We start from the raw sequence: 13,082 nt of genomic DNA, 5'->3' as shown, positions 1-13,082 counted from the left end.
GTTGTTCCTGTTCTTAGAGGAATAGCTTTCAGTTTTCACCATTGAGCATGATGTTGGCTGTGTGTTTGTCATATATGGCATTTTTAAGGTGTACTTTCCTTATGCATCTTACTGATAGTTTTTATCATAAATGGATGTTAATCTTGTCAAATGCTTTCTCTGCATTTCTTAAGATGTTGATGTGATTTTTATTCTTCATTTTGTTAATGTCGTGTATCACATTGATTGATTTGCAGATGTTGAACCATTCTTGTGTCCCTGGAATAAATCTCACATGATCATAGTATATTATCCTTTTAATGTATTGTATTCGATTTGCCAATATTCTATTGAGGATTTTTGCATCTATGTTCATCAGTGATATTGGCCTGTAATTTTCCTTTTTTGTGTTATCCTTTCTGGTTTTGGCATCAGGGTAATATTGATCTCATAAAATGGGTTAGGAAGCATCCTGTCCACTTCAATTTTTTGGAAGAGTCTGAGAAGTATAGATATTAAATCTTCTTTGAATGTTTGGTTTCACCAGGGAAGAATTCATCGGAGAAGCTGATTTATCCTGGATTTTTGTTTTTTGGGAGGTTTTTAATTACTCTTTCAATCTCTTTACTTGTGATTCATCTATTCAGATTCTTTATTTCTTCTTGATTCAGTTTTGGGAGGTTGTATGATTATAAGAATTTATCCATTTCTTCTAAGTATCCAATTTGTTGGTGTATAGTTTTTCATAATATTCTCTTATAATCTTTTGTATTTCTGTGGTATCCATTGTAATTTTTTCTCTTTCATTTATGATTTTATTTGGTCCTTCTTTTTTTTTTTCTTAGTGAGTCTAGTCAAGGGTTTGTCAATTTGTTTATCTTTTCAAAGAATCAGCTCTTAGTTTCATTGATGTTTCTATTGTCTTTTTAGTCTCTATTTCATTTATTCCTGCTCTGATTTTTATTTCCTTCCTTCTACAGACTTTGGACTTCATTTGTTCTTTTTTTCTAGTTCTTATTGTTAGATTATTTGATATTTTTCTTGTTTTTTAAAGTAGTCCTGTATTGCTACATACTTCCCTCTTAGAACTACTTTTGCTGCATCCCATAGGTTTTGGTATGTTTGTGTTTTCATTTTCATTCGTCTCCTGGTATTTTTTGATTCCTCTTTTGATTTCTTTGTTGATCCAACAGTTGTTCAGTAGCATGTGATCTAGCCTCCAGATATTTGTGACTTTTGCAACTTTCTTCCTGTAGTTGATTTCGAGTTTCATACCACTGTGGCTGTAAAGAGGCTTGATATTATTTTAATCTAAATTTATGGAGACTTGTTTTGTCTCCTAATATATGATCTATCTTTGAGAATGTTCCATGTGCACTTGAGAATGTGTATTCTGTTGCTTTTGGATGGAATGTTATATATACATTAAGTCCACCTGGTCTAATGTTTCATTTAAGGTCATTGTTTCTGTGTTGACTCTGTCTGATGCTCTATCCATTGATGTTAGTGGGGTATTAAAGTTCCCTACTATTATTGTGTCACTGTTAATTTCTCCCTTTAGGTATGTTAATATTTGCTTTATATACTTTGGTGCTCCTATGTTAGGTGTACACATATTAAGTGTTATGTCTTATTGGTGGAATGTCCCCTTTATCATTACATAATGTCCATCTTGTCTCTTATCATTTTTGGCTTTAAGTCTATTTTGTCTAAGTATGGCAACACCTGTTTTATTTTGCTTGCTATTTGGAGTATTATCTTCTATCCCTTCACTCTGAGCCTATGTTTGTCTTTAGAGCTGAGATGGGTCTCCTGAAGGCAGCATATTGGTGGCTCTTGTTTTTCAATCCATCTATCCACTTTTGTGTCTTTTGATTGGTGATTTCAAACTACTTACATTTAAGGTTTGACATATGGATTATTGGTATATGAGGGCTTATTACTGCCACTTTATCTTTTGTTTTCTGGTTGTTCTATATTTCCATAATTTCTTTTCCCTTGTATTTCTGTCTGCCATTTCAGTTTGGTGATTTTTCTGTGATGTGTTTCTCAGTTTCCTCTTTTTTTTTTTTTTATTTTTAATGTTTCATGACTCTGCTCTGAGTTTTTGTTTTGTCGTTACCATGTAGTTTGTATAAAAGATATCATAGATGAGATGGTTCTTTTTCTGCCAATAGCATCTTATCTCCATTTGCCTATGCAGGTTCCATCCTTTTCCTGTTCCCCCTCTATGTTTATGTTGTCGCAAATTATCCTTTTCTGTATTGTGAGTTTGTTACCAAATTAAAATGGTTATAGTTATTTTTGATGCTTTCTTTCCTCCAGCCTTTATAATTAATTGTTTTCTAACCTATTCTGATATAGAGTTGCAATTTTCTGATTCTGTCTATCACCTTGCTCAAAGCTGTGTATACCTTTGTTATTTTGTTTCAGGTAGGAGGGCTCCTTTCAACATCTCTTGTAAGGCAGGTCTGGTGGCAATGAACTCCCTCAGCTTTTGTTTGTCTGGGAAAATATTTATTTCTCCTTCAAATCTGAAGAATACCTTTGCTGGATAGAATATTCTTGGCTGACAGTTTTTAATCTTTCAACATTTTGAATATATCATTCCAGTCTCTCCTGGCCTATAGAGTTTCTGCTGAGAAATCCGCTGATAGCTTAATGGGGGTTCCTTTTTCTAAGTAATTTTCTTCTTTCTGGCCACTTTCAATATTTTGTCTTTGTCATTGACTTTTGGCAGTTTTAATATAATGTGCTTTGGAGAAGGTCTCTTTGTGTTGAGACAACTAGGTGTTCTATTGGTTTCATGTACTTTTATATCCAGTTTCTTCCCCAGGTTTGGGAAGTTCTCAACTATTATTTCTCTAAATAAGCTCTCTGCTCCTTTCTCCCTCTTCTCCTTCTGAGATACCCATTATCCTTATGTTGCTTTTCCTAATTGAGTCAGATACTTCCCATAGAATTGCTACATTAAAAAGCAAATCTTAGTTCTCTGTCCTATTCCACCTGAATCATTTCTAGAGTTCGATATTCAAGCTTGCTAATTCTATCTTCCATATTACCTGCTCTATTTTCAATACTTTCTACTTTATTCTTCAGCTCATTAATTGTATTCTTCATTTCCAGAATTTGTGTTTCAACCTCTTTGGTGAAGTACTCCTCCTGTTCATTAATTTGATTTCTGAGCTCAGTAAACTGTCTTCCTGAGTTTTATTGTAACTCATTATTGTAATTTCTTCATGACACCTATTTTGAATTCTCTATCAGACCACAATCTTCTGTGACTTCAAGTTTGGTTTCTGGAGAGCCATCATTTTCTTCTTGTGCTACCATGTTACTGCAACTCTTCATGGTGCTTGATGAGTTGTTCTGCTGCCAGTGCACTTGTGGTAGTAAACACCTTTCTTATTTGGATGCAGCTTTGGTTACTTTGATTCTAAGCTGATTCTTGTTGTATTTGGGAGCCTCCATTTTTCGCCCTCCACTGACTCTGCCAGAGGCATTGACAGTTCCCTCCTTGTGCTGCCTTTGCCTCTAAGATTGTTGATGCCTTGCTGCTTATATCACTGTAGTTGTGGGTGCTGCCACTGGGGTCATCAGGGTGCAAGCACCTTTGCTGCTTCTGGGGTCACCTGGATGTCATGTTACCTCAGCATGGTGGAGGGAGGTGGTGAGGTGAGAGCTGGGGTCATGCGCACCTTCACCACCTCTGGGTTTATTGGCTCTGCGGGCACCACTGCCACATATGGGGCTGATGTGGGCACGTCTACTGCAGGGGACTGGGGTTGTGGGCTCCACTGTCAGTTTCCTGGCTCTCTTCACAGGCTCAGGTGCTGCTGCTCCTGGGTTAATCTGAGGGTGCTGACAGCACTACTGCCAGAGGTGCTGAGTTCTTTGGTGTTGCCACTGCTGCCAGGGACCTGGGATCTTGTGTCCATCCCCCATTGCCAGTAGGGCTGGTGTTGGTGGTGCCATTACCGGGACCTGGGTCACGTGAACTGCTGTGGCTCCTGAAGCCTCAGGTCACAGATGCCCCTTTCCACTTCTGGGGGAGAGGGTGATTGTACCCAGCACATGGGAAACTTCCCAGGTCAGCATCCACCACATCAGACCCACTTAGTGAGCTCCTTTTCTGTTGCACAGGATGGCATGTCCACCTAGTGCAGAGTAGACTCTGTGTAACAAAGAAAAATGGTAGGCACGTTAACATAATATGCCTCTGTGAGAGGATGGCGGTCAGTCCTGAGATCAGTACCAGAAGTCTCGGCTCCTGGAAGGCTGCCCAGATCTGGTAAGTGAAGGTTACAGGAGTGAAGCAGCCAGCAGTGAGTGTCTCCAGTGGCATCATCAAACTTCAGCACAGCTTTCTGGATAGTATTCATCAACAATGTGACACTGTCATCAGCTGGGTTTTCAATGGCAACAATGGCACAAAGTGCCAGCAGAAACATCTTCCAGGTTCTCTTCAGATTTATGATGTAAGTGCCTTCAGTTTTCCTTTTGTAGTTGAACTGTTCCATTTGGAAGTCAAGATTGGTGCCACCTAAGTGGGTTCCTGCTTCAAGGAACTTGAGAACATCCTCCTTCATTTGCAGGACATGAAGGGCTCTAAACATTGTGGAAGTTTCCCTTTAAGTTATGATGGGAACTCAGAACAATGCCATATCTACTCCTCTCTGGGTAGTGCAGAAAGGCCCATTTGGTGTATAGTGTAGTTCAAATCCAGTTTCCTTACTGATTTTCTGTTTGGATGATCTATCCATTGTTGAAAGTGAGGTATTAAAGTCCTCTACTATTATTGTATTGCTATTTATTTCTGCTTTTAGTTTGTTAGTATTTATATATTTAGTTGCTCCAATTTTGAGTGACTATTTTTAATTGTTATCTCTCCCTGAAGAATTGACTCCTTTATCATTGTATAATGAGCTTCTCTGTCTCTTGTAATCTTCTTATTTTGGCGAGGAAGATTGGCCCTGAGCTAAAATCTGTTGCCAATCTTCCTATTTTAGCTTGAGGAAGATTCACCCTGAGCTAACATTTGTGCCAATCTTCTTATATTTTGCATGTGGGACACCACCACAGCATGGCTTGACGAGTGGTGTGTAGGTCTGTGCCCAGGATCTGAAGCTGTGAGCCCTGGGCCACCAAAGAGGAGCATGTGAACTTAACCACTATGTGACTGGGCCAGCCCCTCTTGTGACCATTTTTAGCTTGAAGTCTATTTTCTCTATATAGGTTTAACTACCCCAAGCTCTCTTTCATTTACCATTTGCTTGGAATATCTTTTTCCATCCCTTCACTTTCAGCCTGTCTGTGTCCTTAAAGTTAAAAAGAGTCTCTTGTAGGTGGCATATTCAATCTTGTTTTTCTTTTTTAATCCATTCATTCTCTTTTGATTGCAGAATTTAATCCATTTACTTTTTTTTCACTTTTTAAATTAAGATTATGATAGTTTACAACCTTGTGAAATTTCAGTTGTACATTATTTTTAGTCATGTTGTGGGTACACCACTTCACCCTTTGTGCCCTCCCCCCACCCCCACTTTCCCCTGGTAACCACTGATCAGTTCTCCTTGTCTACATGTTAACTTCCACCTATGAGTGGAGTCATAGAGAGTTCATCTTTCTCTGTCTGGCTTATTTCGCTTAACATAATACCCTCAAGGTCCATCCATGTTGATGCGAATGGGACGATTTTGTCTTTTTTATGGCTGAGTAGTATTCCACTGTGTATATATACCATATCTTCTTTATCCAATCATCAGTTGCTGGGCACTTAGGTTGGTTCCACGTCTTGGCTATTGTAAATAATGCTGCGATGAACATAGGGGTGCATGGGACTCTTGGAATTGCTGATTTCAGGTTCTTAGGATAGATACCCAGTAGTGGGATGGCTGGGTCATAAGGTATTTCTATTTTTAACTTTTTGAGAAATCTCCATACTGTTTTCCATAGTGGCTGCACCAGTTTGCATTCCCACCAACAGTGTATGAGGATTCCTTTTTCTCCACAACCTCTCCAACATTTGTCACTTTTTGTTTTGGATATTTTTGCCAATCTAATGGGTGTAAGATGATATCTTAGTGTAGTTCTGATTTGCATTTCCCTGATGATTAGTGATGATGAGCATCTTTTCATGTGTCTATTGGCCATCCTTATATCTTCTTTGGAGAAATGTCTGTTCATGTCCTCTGCCCATTTTTTGATCGGGTTGTTTGATTTTTTGTTGTTGAGCTGTGTGAGTTCTTTATATATTATGGAGATTAACCCTTTGTTGGATAAGTAGCTTGTAAATATTTTTTTCCCAATTAGTGGGCTGTTTTTTTGTTTCAATCCTGTTTTCCCTTGCCTTGAAGAAGCTCTTTAGTCTGATGAAGTCCCATTTGTTTATTCTTTCTATTGTTTCCCTCATCTGAGGAGTTATAGTGTCTGAAAAGATTCTTTTGAAACTGATGTCAAAGAGTGTACTGCCTATATTCTCTTCTAGAAGACTTATTGTTTCAGGCCTAATCTTTAGGTCTTTGATCCATTTTGAGTTTATTTTTGTGAATGGTGAAAAAGAATGGTCAATTTTCATTCTTTTTACATGTGGCTGTCCAGTTTTCCCAGCACCATTTGTTAAAGAGACTTTCTTTTCTCCATTGTAGGCCCTCAGCTCCTTTGTTGAAGATTAGCTGTCCATAGTAATCCACTTACTTTTAAAGTAATTATCGGTAGGGAAGGACTTAGTATTGCCATTTTGTCAAATGTTTTCTGACTGTTTTGGTGTTCCTTTGTTTGTCTATTGCTGTTTTCGTTTGTGCTATGTTAACTTTTTGTGGTGGTATGCTTTCATTCCTTTATCTTAATCATTTGTATATCTACTACAGGTTTTCCTTTGTGGCTACCATAAGGCTTAAACAAATTATCTTATGGATACAACATCCTATGTTAAGATAACTTCAATAGCATACAAAAACTCTACACTTTTACTTCTCCCTCCCTCACATTTTAGGTTACTAATGTTATAATTTACATCTTTTTAATATTGTGTATCCAATAATAAATCATTGTACTCATATTTAATGTTTTTTTTTAACTTTTAAACTAGAGTTGAAAGTGATTTGTACACCATCACTATATTAGAGAATCTGAATTTGAGTATATAATTAGATGTACTGCTGAGTTTTACATATTTCTATTTTTATGTTAATTAGCATCCTTTCATTTCAGCTTGAAGAACTCCCTTTAGCATTTCTTGTAAGGTAGATCTGGTGGTGATGTCTCTCAGCTTTTGTTTGTTTGGGAAAGTTTTTATCTCCTCTTCATTTCTGTAGGACGGCTTTGCTGGGTACAGCATTCGTGGTTGACAGTTTTTTCTTTCAATATTTTTAATATGTCATTCCACTCTCTCCTAGCCTGAAAGATTTTTGCTGTGAAAACCACTGATAAGGGGGTTTCAATGTATGCAATCAATTGCCTTTATTTTGCTGCTTTAAAAATTCTCTTTCTTTTTGACTTTTGACAATTATAATGTGTATTGGCGTAGCCCTTTCCATGTTCAACCTTTTGGGGACTTTTGGGTCTCAAATCTGGGTCACCATTTTCTCCCCATCTTTTGGAATTTTTCAGCCCAGTTTTCAGTCTATTTGTTTCTTTAAATAGACCGTCCCTCTCTCTCTTTCCTTCCTGGGATTCCTATAGTGCCTATATTATTTCATGATATAAATCTTGTATGCTTTCTTCATTCTTTTTAATTTTTTCTCCTATGACTGGATACTTCCACATACTTTCTCTGAGTTCACTGTTTCTTCTCCTTGGTCAAGTCTGCTGTTGAAACTTTCTATTGAGTTTTTCAGTGCAATCACTCTATTCTTCATCTCTAGAATTATTATTTTTCTTTGTTGAATTTCTCTTTTTGTTCATGTATTTTTCCCCTAATTTCATTTAGTTGTCTGTGTGTTCTTGTAGTTTAGTGAATGTCTGTAGGAGGATTATTCTAAATTCTTTGTCAGATCATTCATAGATCTCCGTTTCTTTAGGGTCAGTTTTTGGAGCTTTATTAGTTTCCTTTGGTAGTGTTATGTTTACCTGATTCTTTGTGATTTCCTTGTATCCTTGCTTTGGTTTCTGTGCATTTGAGGAACTGGTCCTCTCTTCCAGACTTTACAGGTTAACTTTAGCAGGGAAAGACCTTCATCAGTCAGCTCGGCTTGGGGCTCTGGAGAGGTGTGCCAGTAGTGTCTGTGGGCAGGTAAGGCTTGCCATTAAGGTCTTTAATTGTGTGATGTCACTGCCTGTACTCTGAGGTGTGGGGAAGGTGCCAGCAGGGCTCCATGTTCAAATGAGACTTCTGGATGGGTTCCATTGTCAGTCATGGCCACTAGTTGGGCTCTGAAGTCACCTCTGGTTGGATGTAGTCACAGGCTGTTGCATGGTATTGAATTGGTAGCCACTTCTTGGACTCTGATTGGGTGGGGTTGCAGGCTCTGTTTGCAATTTCTCTTGGTTGAGTGGGTCCTCAGGCTGTTTCTCAGATGGTGCCATTGGTTGGACACTTGATTCAGGCAGGATCACAGGGAAGGCTTTGGGACTGGATGGGGCTTCAGGTTGTGCTCTGTAATCAGGTGGGGCTGCAGGCTGTGCTCTATGATTGGGCAGGCTGCAGGTTGTGTGCCACTGTTGGGTGAGGTCCCTGGTTGGTCTCCCTGGTCTGGGGGGCCTCCAGCTGTATCTTGCAGTTGGGTGGGGTGGGAGACTGTGCTCTATAGTTGGGCAGGGTCACTGGACTTCCTGGTCAGAAGGGAGCCACAGGCTATGCTCTGTGATTGGGTGGCATCATTGGCTGGGATACCTGACTGGGCAAGATTGCAGGCTGTACTCAGCAATCAGGTGAGGCCATTGACTGGGATCTGTTGCTGGGTGGGGCTGTAGGCTGAGCTCTAAGCCTGTCTGGAGTCATTGTTTCAGCTTTCTGGTCAGGCAGGGCTGGATGTTATGCCTAGCAGTTGGGCAGGGCTGTTGTCTTACTTTCCTGCATGGGTGTAGTTCATTGGCTGGGGACCCAAACCAGGCAGAACTCCTGATTGACCTCCTGGGTCAGATGGGGCCACTGGCTCAGCTCTGCTAAGGAGCAGAGCCACTGGCTGGGACCTTGGCTCAGGCACCACTGCCAGCAGGTTTGCTGAGATCTTCCTGTTAGTTGCTATAAGCCCTTCTTCTGTGTCTGCCCCTCCTTCTCTGTCTCTGTTTCCCGGTGGTCCAGCACCACCCATTCCCCTGGTGATTCCTGTGACATGAGACCTAAGTGGGCCTCTTGGGTAGCATCTTTTAATGCTGGGGATCCTATATGTCCACCTTGGGCTTTTTTCTACCCGAGAAACTGTAGACACAGGAGGGCTCTAAGCATGGCACTGTGACAGCCTGGGGGGAGAGGCGATGTGGCCAAAGTAAGATTGCATCTCTTACTCTTCTAATGTGGTCCTTTCCTTTCTGTGTGTTCAAGGGGGTACTTCAGTATCACCCCTGGGTTCTGAGATTTTCATGAAGGTGTCTTGAATATGGATAGTTGCTAGTCAGTTTTTCATGAGGGGGTTCGAAGCTGAGGACGACCTCTTCTTCCATCTTGCTAATGTCACTCAAAATTACATCTTTAATGTAACTGGCCCCTCACTGCAACTTATCTATTTCTATTATGAGTGTGAGCAACAAGTCTCAGTAGTATTGGAGGAACCACGACTCTGTCACCAACAGAAATCACAAATATTCTCATATATCACATACCAGTTATTTTAAGTATTTAAATTTGCTGATGTCTACTTTGAAATTATGATAGTTAATAAATCTGACACTAGATTTTGGTATTTGATGCATTAATGAAGTTCACATTTATTACCATACCACAAATTTATATTTAAAAAGTTTTGATTACTTTTAGTACATTTGGTTTTCATTGTAATCCTATTATGCTTTATGCACTTAAAAAATTTATTGGGAAGGACTATTGTCTTCACTGAACTGCCAAAGTTGTCCACTGCATAAAATATTCAGAAACCAAGACACGAGGACTTGGCATTGCAATAACCATATTAATTTTCAGTAACATTACATTTCCCTACTATTTTGATTTAAAATACCACACACTGATTTCATACAGTGAATTAATTTTGATTAATGGAAGCCAGTAACAAACTTGAAGGAACCAATACTAATTAGCTACGGTGATTTGTGAAAATATAAAAGGTAATGAATCTTCATGAGTTGGTCTGCCAATGGCCCACAGCTATTCACAAGGGTCGTTGGCTTACTATTGCTAAACAGCCCTTCCAGAGAAAGGAAGGGCACCTGAAAGCCATATCTGATTAGAAAAATGAAAGACGTCAGGGCCCCCATAATTAAGTTTCACAAATAGTCTAAGTGGGATTTAAGAGGTAGAATGAAATTAATATTAACTGATAGCAGGAGTGCCACATAAGGGGGTAGGGAGATTTAACTCTTAGAAAACTACCCAACACAATTACAAATCTTTCCCATGGGCTTAAAGAAAAATGCTATAGATAAAAACAAGTACTTAAAATGTAAAATCATACATCAAATGCCCGACTAAACTGTTCAGCTTCTTAGAAACAAAAAACTTGGCTTTCCAGTGATTGAGGATATTGACTTCAGCTCTAAAAATTTCCAAGCCACAAACTGGAAAACAATCAGAAATAAGCAATAGAACTGAATATGGCTAAAGATGCTGTTATAGAAATAAAACAAAACATTGTCCCTTAAGTAAATTATTAACCATACTAAATTCAAATAGGAAAAGGAGGTGAAGCTAGAGGGAAGATGGTGGGATTAGGAAGGACTAAGAATCTTTCTCCCCACCTAGACAAAAATTCTGCTGGCAGAATCTGTCTGATGTAACTATTTTGGAACTCTGGAGTCTATTGAAGGCTTGCAACTTGCAGGGGAAGGCTTGGGCTTGTTGACTGCTGTTAATTTCAGCCCTTAGCACCACAGCAGGTACTCCTCTTTCATACCCCCAATCCCACTGCAGGCCACTATGAACGTGTTCCTGGAGCAGTCTGCATGTAGCCTTTGGGTCCAGGGTGGGCACCAAGGACCCATCCTCCAAATATCGGGGATCTGTTTTGATTGCTAATTGCTGTTTCTGATCACAGAGGTGCAGAGACAGAAGTGGACAGCCATTGTTATAAACCCCACCTCCATGGTTGTAAGCTCCTCCTCCTCAGGCTGAAGCATCTTCTAGGGGATTTATAGGGCCAGCACTGTTTTCTCCTTCATTTTTCTCTTTTTTTCCATTTTTTTGGAGGCAGACATTTATAGACAAGGACAAAAGCAACCACACATGTAAGGGAATTTAGAAAGTCATCATGAATGCCCAGGGAAAGGAGCAGGCTCAGAAAAGACCCAAGAAGACCTTAAGTTCATACCCGAGGCTAATTCCTAGCATAGAGACACCCTACAACATTTTAAAAATGAACAAAACAGTAAACCTAGGGAGAAGAGAGAGAATCTGATTTCTAGAGTCACTAACATCTAGTTTTCAACAAAAAAGTCAGAAGGCATACAGAGAAACAAGAAAGTATTGTCCATTCAAAGGAAAAAAATAAATCAAGAGAAATCATGCCTGAAAAGTCTGGATGGTGGACTTTACTAGACAAAGATTTAAAATAACCGTCTTAAAGATGCTCCAGGAGCTAAAAGAAAATGTGCACAAAATCAGGAAAAAGACGTATGAACAAAATGGAATTATCGATAAAGAGACATAAAACATAAAATGGAACAAAAAGAAATTCTGGACCTGAAAAGTACAATAATTGAAATGAAAAATTCAATAGAGGGATTCACAAGCAGATTTGAGTAGGCAGAAGAAATAATTGACAAACTTGAAATATGAGAATGGAAATTATAGAGTCTGAGAAAAAGAAAAAAAATTAAGAAAAGTGATCAGAGCCTAAGGGACCTGTGGGACATCATCAAGTGGACCACATTGTGGAAGTCTGAGAAGGAAAAGAGAGAGAGAGGGGCAGACAGATTATGTGAAGAAATAATGGCTTAAAACATCCCAAATTTGATGAAAGACATGAATATAAACATTCAAGAAACTCAACAAACTCCAATTAGGATGAAGTCAAGCACTCACACTGAGGCACAATGTAATCAAACTTTTGAAACACAAAGTACCTTGACAGCAGCAAGAGAGAAGCAAATCGTCACATACAAGGGATCCCCACAAGATAAAGAACAGATTTCTCATCAGAAACTTTGGAGGTCAGAAGGCAGTGAGTTCATATATTCAAAGTGCTGAAGGAACAAAACCGTCAACTATGAATCCTGTATCTGGCAAAACTGTCTTTCAAAAAAGAGGCAGAAAGTAAGACATTCCTAGATAAAACAAAGATGACAGAGTTCATAACAACTAGACCTCTCTGAAAGAAATGATAAAGGGAGTCCTTCAGGTTTAAATGAAAGGACACTAGTAACTCAAAGTCATATGAAGAAATAAAGACCTCTGGTAATGGTAAATATAAAAATAAGTATAAAAATTAGTATTACTATAACTGTGGTTGGTAACTCCACTTTTTGTTTTCTACATGATTTAGAGAATAATGCATAAAAGCCCCTAATTATTAGTTTATGTTTTTGGACATACAATGTATGAAGATGTAATTTTGTGACATCAATAACTGAAAGAGTATAAATGGAGCTGTATAGGAGCAGAGTTTTTGTATGTTATTTAAATTTAAGCTGATATAAATGAGAGTGCTATAACTTTAGGAAGTGAAATGTAATCTCCACAGTAATCACAAAGAAAACAGCTATTGAATATACAGAAAAGAGAAGGTAATTTAAAAGTTTCACTACAAAAAAAATCAGCAAAATACAAAAGAAGATGAATGCAGGAAATGAGGGACAAAAAGGCTTCAAGGCATATAGACAACACATACCAAAATAAATGGAAGTAAAACAGAAGTAAGTTTCTCCTTGTCGGTAATTACTTTAAATGTAAATGGATTACACTCTACAATCAAAAGAGAGACTGCCAGAATGGATTTAAAAAAACCATGATCTAACTCTATCTATCCAACTCTACATGAGACTTACTTTAGATC

At 38.6% G+C, this 13,082-nt stretch overlaps 1 pseudogene; it reads right to left on the bottom strand.

Annotated features, from left to right (window-relative positions):
* Positions 1 to 4,002: 4,002 nt before the first annotated feature.
* On the bottom strand, positions 4,003 to 4,704 carry LOC111770122 (small ribosomal subunit protein uS2 pseudogene; annotated as a pseudogene).
* Positions 4,705 to 13,082: the final 8,378 nt, after the last annotated feature.

This window comes from Equus caballus, chromosome 23 (genome assembly GCF_041296265.1).
Source record: "Equus caballus isolate H_3958 breed thoroughbred chromosome 23, TB-T2T, whole genome shotgun sequence".
NCBI classification, from domain to species: domain Eukaryota; kingdom Metazoa; phylum Chordata; class Mammalia; order Perissodactyla; family Equidae; genus Equus; species Equus caballus.
This window is presented reverse-complemented; position numbering and strand designations above follow the sequence as displayed.